The sequence below is a fragment of the Suricata suricatta genome, chromosome 17 (assembly GCF_006229205.1).
Source record: "Suricata suricatta isolate VVHF042 chromosome 17, meerkat_22Aug2017_6uvM2_HiC, whole genome shotgun sequence".
NCBI lineage: Eukaryota > Metazoa > Chordata > Mammalia > Carnivora > Herpestidae > Suricata > Suricata suricatta.
Window position 1 is genome coordinate 58,070,829 of NC_043716.1, and position 6,584 is coordinate 58,077,412.

General features: G+C 59.4%; 1 protein-coding gene and 1 long non-coding RNA gene across 2 annotated transcripts in view; one reads left to right on the forward strand and one right to left on the reverse strand.

Moving 5' to 3' along the window:
• Positions 1–6,584, forward strand: part of B3GNTL1 (UDP-GlcNAc:betaGal beta-1,3-N-acetylglucosaminyltransferase like 1) — a 97,116-nt gene that overhangs the window by 9,119 nt on the left and 81,413 nt on the right. The gene's annotated exons all lie outside the window — the stretch shown is intronic.
• LOC115282556 lies at positions 1,610–6,379 on the reverse strand. Its single transcript, XR_003904692.1, has 2 exons — positions 5,743–6,379; positions 1,610–4,639 (listed from the first exon to the last, which is right to left on the reverse strand). It is a non-coding gene; the product is annotated as an uncharacterized LOC115282556 (long non-coding RNA).

Here is a 6,584-nt window from a genome sequence, read left to right on the forward strand (position 1 = left end):
CGGAGCCCGCCCCGGAGCCCCACCGGGGGTGCCCTGCAGGCGTGGAGAGCAGGCCGGCCCGCCCCACCCAGCCTCCGTCCGGGCCCTGCATCGGCAGCCCGCTCACGCGGTCACCGGGCGCTGCCAGCCGCGGGGAGTTGGCAGTGGACAAAAAGACCCTGGCCCTGCCCCAGAGAGGCAGCAACTTAGGGGAGAGACCGTGCTGGGGGCCAGGAGCTTGGGGGGCTGAAATGTGAAAAAATAAAACCGAGTTAGTGTTTGGACACATCTTTCGCTCGCTGGGGATTTAGATGTTGATGTTCCGTGCGGCTTTTCTGGCTCGGGCCTCCTCAAGCTGGACGGGGCCGCAGCGGCCTCGCCCGGTGGGTGAGGCCAAGGCCCCGTCCCGAAGGGTCTGCGGGGCGCCGCGGGGCCCTTACTCGGCTCGGAGCCGCCGCCACGGCCTGTCCCGTATGCACGTGCTCGCGGAAGACGCGGGGCCCCCGAGAGCGGACAGAAGGGTTCATTCTTCACAGCAAAGCAGTGACCAGAGGGTCAGCATGTGGGCACGGGTCCCCCAAGCCCCTCTCTCGGGCCCAAGGGGCGCAGTGTGGCCAGGGGTCCTCGCGGGGGGAGGGCCTCTCCTCACAGCAGCAGCAGGCAAGCCCCCCCCACCCCCCGGAGGGCAGCCCTCCGTCACACCTCCAGGTTGCCCGTGCGGTGGCCCAGGTGACCAGCACGCCGGGCTTCCGTCCTTGGCACACCAGCTGGGCGGGGACGACCCATGCAGAATACCTCCTGTCAAAATCCAGCTAAGGAAGCTTTGAGGTCCAGTCTCAGATCTCACGATTCATGGAGGCAGCACTAGGGGACCAGGCTGTCCCAAGCAGGGGATTCAGATACAGGCCACTTATTACTTGGCTGCTAGACGCTGGCCCCTCCAGCGGGTGCTGGCGACCTGCGTGTGCGCAGCACCACCGTGCGTGCGGGCTTGTGCGGCAGGAGGCCTGGATGGGCGCCGGGGGTGGCTGCGGTTCCCTCCCCGCCTCCCCCAGAGTCTACTCAGAGGAGGCCATTCCGGGGTCCCATTGCTACGCACCCAACCCCACAGTGCCCTGCTTCCCCCGGGGCCCTGGCACACCTCTCCTCAGGAGGCCGAGGGCACAAGAGATGGTGCACCCCCTTCCCTTCTGCTGTGGAGTTTGGTCCCACCAAGTGACATAGCAGGTGTTTGTGTGGAGCCGTTACGAGGAAAAAGTGTAAATGGCATTAAAGTGACAAACAGATTGCTGGGTGCCCTTCCAGGGGAGAGCTGGGTCAGTGCTGGGTCTCCCGGCTCTGCAGGGGTCAGCACTGTGTGTCGTCTCTGAGAAAGTGATTTAACAGCTCCCTACGCCTAGAGAGGACAATACAATGCAGAGAAATCTGTGGAAGAGATCATTCCAAACGCGGGGTCGATGCCCAGTGCGTGCTCACCAGTGTGACATGAGTCACTCACTTCCTGATTGCATCTCTGTGTGTCCATATTCGAGTTTTCCGTTTGATCGGGCTTAACATCTTACTGGTTTCCCCATTTGCTGATGAGTTAAAACCTTGACACATGCTCATTTTGTATTTGGATGACTCATGATTTTACTTTTTTGAAAAGTATCTTTTAATAGTTTTTGTGTGATGGAACAGACTCTCACCCACAAAGCGCAAAGAAATTATAGATCAAGGCTCAGTCCTCATTATGGAACATTTGGTCCTTCAATATTTGAGAGCATCTGCCAGCTGCTGGCACAAGACTCACTGTGGGTCTGAGGCCAGAGAAGGCCCCCTCCCCAGGAGCCCACAGTCCCCAGAAACGCAAGGAGGGCTCTGTGGTGTGTCAAGGTGGTGCCACCTCTTCAGGGGCCACAGGGTGCTGGAGAAGGGCACAGACAGGGGACACCACACTCAGCTTTGAAGGACAAATAGGAACTCGCTTCAGGGTGGGAAGGGGCCGTGTGGAGGACGGGCAGGAAGCAGGAGATGCAGAGGAAGGTGTGCCCCATGCCCACAGGCCCGAGGGTTAGGGCAGGGCACTCAGCAGGCGGCCCTGCAGGTGGGGCTTGTGCAGGTGGCAAAGTCTGCAAATATGAGTGAGCAGGTGGGGGGAGGGTCTGCAGCTGCAGAGTCTCCCGGGGCTGGACCCTGGTGTGGGTCGGGGGAGGAAACACCCAGGAGGCGCAGGCGCGCAGGGCAGGCATCGCTCTGTTGGACCCTCAGAGCCTGAGGCCACAGCCTGGGCAGTACCTCCACCGAGTGTACTAGAACGAGGCAGTGAGAAATGGAGGCTCACACGGGCACAGTTGCTGACGCTGTGCCCGGGGCCCAGGGCCACCCGGCCAGGAGGCAGCCCAGCCCAGAAACAGGCCCAGTGTGGCCCCCAAACCGCTGGCATCCCAGCACATGCCGGGCCCCAGCGTGATACGGCCTGTCACGTGAGACGGGAGGGCGTGGGTAAAAGAGCGCCCTGTGCGGTGTTCAGGCTGCAAAGGAGGCGAAGGGTGTCCGATCCCTGCGGCCCTCACCTGCATGGGCTGCCGGGGACAGGAGCCGGGGCAGACTCCTGGCTGACGCCCGGGCCAGGCCTTCCTCAGTGACGTCAGCCACTTCTGTGCGGCCTCAGTCGAAGGGCTGAAGTCAGCCCGAAGCCTCTGGCTTTCCTGCTCTCCAGGTTCTGTGAATTTAACCAAGTCGTTCCTCGTGCAGGTGACACTTTCCTCTTAAAACTCAGGAAGAGGGTGTGTAACTGGCCTTCCCTGGACCCCGCCGGACATGGCCTGAGTCACACACGACACCCGCTCTGCGCCCACACCTCCCACAGGCACCTGCCACCCGCCTGCAGTTATCCGGAGCCTGGAGAGCAGATGGTTGAAGTCACTCCAGAATCATCCACACGTGCTCGCTGACGGCGGCAGTTGGAGGCCCTGTTTGAAGTTTCTCCTGCTTTCCCAGTCTCGAATCAGCCTCCCCTTGCCTCCTGCCCCGCCCTTCTCAAGCTCTGGGTCCTGATCTGGCTCCGGCCAGGCCCACGGCCTGCCGTTCGGGGCAGGCCTCGCCCGGCCGTGCCCCTGGGGACGCCTGTGGGACACTGCACTGCCATCCACAAGTGCAGGGGAGTGAATGCCCCAAGGGTGACCCCAGGTGACAGGAGCAGGGTGAAGGCTCCTCTCCTTTGCGCTCTGGTGAATAATTCTCCAGCGGTCTGGGAAGGTTCAGGGTTCCAGTTCCAGCTGCCCGTAATGGGGATCCCATCAACAGAGCACCCTGGGCCTGGCTCCCTCCCCCACTCCCTGCCCCAGCCTCCTGGGAACCAAAGCCGGCACTGCAAAGGCCCCAGCCCAGTCTGGGCTAAGGGGACGGGCACCCAGGCCAAGACAAACACTCCATGTGATGCTCGAATGCTTGCATCCAATCCACTCCAGATGTGGGCTCAGCTGCTAAGTGAATGCGGCCCCTGATGGGAACCTCAGTGCTTCCCGCGGCCAGTCCAGCGAATGAGTCCAGGCTCGGGTCAGTCGTGTACGCTAGGCCTTCATGAGATGCCGTTTGTAGAGTGCCTGACATTCGAAAATGTTGAGTTACGAGGATCCTTCCTCTTCCACGGTTCCTGACAACCCGGTGCATTTCAGAACGACGCCGATTCGCACAACAATGGCTTCCATCCATTAGTTATTCCTCAGGAAACGTCCACCGTGTGCTCTGTGGGTGAGGTGCTGAGCGGGGTCTTGATTTTCCCTGCGGGACCAACTCCTTCACGTGATGTGATTTTCCGACTCTATAGAACAGAGCCCAGCCCACTTCTATCCCTTGTCCTCCTTGTGCCCTCTGCCCCTCACCCCCTTACCCAGTAAGGGTGGGGCACCCTCAGAGAGCATGGCTGAGTGGGGGTGGGGGGAGCAGCACCCCGAGGAGTGCTGAGAGCGCTGGGGGACAAGGGAAGACTCCCCCCCACACAGGGTGCCCTTCCAGATTTCACATCCCGCACTGGCCAGCCCCTGCTCGTGGCTGTGGGGGACAGCAGTGGGGTCTGGGCACCCTGACCCTGTACCCAGTGGCCAACCATGTGGAGGGGATGAAAAAACGAGCCAGAGTCCTTGCAGCGGAAATAGAATCCCAACAGGCCTCAACTCCAGGAAGTCAGGCTGCTGAAAACGACTCATATCCACACCAGGCCATCGTCCAGTAGGTTACCTTGTTGACGAAGTTACTTGATGAGCCATTAAACCAAGGCAACAAGCCCCAAGCAGCCTTGAAACACTGTTAGAGCACAGGCCACACATTCAGGCAGCTGGCTGCTCCCCGGGGGCCCTGGCCACCTGAGGCGACCAGTCCCCCTCCCCAGTGCCCAGCGGGTCGCGCCTCCCAGCAGGCTCAGGGTCCTGGCAGGTCCAGCGGGAGAGTGTCGGGGCTCGTCCCGCCAGGGCGGTGGGGTTGAACGGCTGTCTCCCCGGACACACAGCAGGCAGACTCCTGAGTCTGGGGCCCAGCACCCAGACCTCGCCACTTATTTGCCCTGAACACCAGCATCGCCAGAAGCTGTTGGGCAGTTTCTATATATGAAGGCCTGGAAACTGGTGCCAAGTCTTCTGAATACAATCCGTGTCTACCAACCAGTCTGAACAAACAGCCACTAAAATAGAGAAACATGTCAGCCGGTGAGCCAGAAGCTGGAGGAGTTTTGCATGCTTCCCCTCAGGTGCCCTGTGACTCTGTTCATCTTCTCAGTCCGCCCCACATCCTCCCTCTGTCCCTCTGGCGTGGAGAGGGGACAGTCCCCAGAGCCTGCTCGCTGTTGAGAATCTTCCCACCCATGAAGGGATTCAGCTCAGGACCTCACGCAGCCTCAACCCTGCATTTCCAAAGTTTGCAAGGTTCTGAAGTTTCTGAATGTTTACAAAAAGCAGATTATAACTAAATTTTTATCAGGGGAAAGGCAGTGAGAAGTAAATCTTTGGCAGCAAAAGATCTGCTCCAGGAAGCAAGTCAGGGCAACCAAGCCCATTCCCATGTCACGTGGCAGGGAGGCACAGGACATGCGTGTGACCTCTTTCTTACTCCTTCCTGCCGTGGCTCACTGATGGCTGCGGCAGGGCCTGCGGTGCTCCAGGAGCTGCCAGGAGGCTTTTTTGGTTTTTTTTAAGTGAGCGTCATATCCAGGTGGAGCCCAGCGCAGAACTTGAACTCACGATCCTGAGGTGGAAAGTCAGACACTCAACCTACAGAGCCACCCAGGTGCCCCACTACTCTGAGAGTTTCTACTAAATTGTGTAGAACAAGCTATTCCTGGGGCTCCTGGGTGGCTCAGTTGGTTAAGCTCGGACTTCTGCTCAGGTCATGATCTCACGGTTTGTGGGTTCAAGCCCCGCGTCGGGCTCTGTGCTGACAGCTCAGATTCTGTGTCCCCCTCCTTCTCAGCCCCTCCCCTGTTCACACTGTCTCTCAAAAATAAATAAAAACATTTTAAAAAATTTTAATAAGCTATTTCTAATATGCCACTGTAAAAAAAAGTTGCATTTTTACCCACCTTACTTGAGTTTCAACCATAAAACAGGCTTTGCAAATACTGATACAGATTAAGGAAAATTTACATTTAAAGTGATGCTTAAAGAAATCTAAAGAATTAAGGTTGGGTTTTAATTGTCAGTTTGTGGGATGATTTGCATTTAATCTTAGTTTGGGGCAGTAGAAAATTTGTGCGGGCAGTGATAGCTGTAAACTCGGTCACAAACTTACATCGGTTGGGACCAACACGGGGGATGATCACCCTAATGGCACCGGCCCATTAGCTTCAGGCGGAACTCTGGGGCCACCACAGGCCTATCCCCCCCGGAGGGGCGCCGGCTTCAGGGGTCACACCGCTGAAAGGACACCACCACTCCGGGCCGAGCAGCGGGGTAGAGGTGTCGGGGACTCTGCCACACCGGTCTGCAGGGACACACAAGCGGGGACGGGGTTCTAGGGCAGGAGCCCACACAGGCCTGGCCTGGCTGGGGAGGCAGGAGGGCGGGGAGTGCCCAGGCCCCGCCCCGACGCCCCTTCCTCGGCCCTCGTCTCCCTCCAGCCCTCCGGTCCTGCGTCGGATCGGTCAGATGACTTGTCACCTGCTTCATTTCTTAAAAAAAGGTGACGTTAAAGGTCATCTGGTTTGGATTTTAAGTTGTAACCAACGGTACAGTGTGATTTCTTACAAACCCCGCCTCCTCTACAACCGAAGTATGTTTTTAACATTTCATTTCACTGAAGACTTCATAGCTGATTAATTCCCGCAGGTGAGAGGAGGGCTGGGGGCCCAAGGGCAGAGCAGAGAGAGGGCACAGGGGGACGCGAGATCCCCACCGCACAAGCCCCAGAGTTCAAGGGCCCAGCTACCGGGAACCCGCGCCCCGCCCCGCCCCTCCCTCGGGCCTGCCCCCTGCCCCCTGCCCAGGTCCCCGAACGACCCCGTCCCCTCCCACGGGTCCACCCGGGCCTACCCCCTGCCCAGGTCCCCGCCCGCCAGGCCCGCCCCGTCTCCTCCCCGCGGCCCCTCGCCCCCCCCCCACCCCGGGCCTGCCCCCTGCTCAGGTCCCTGGTCG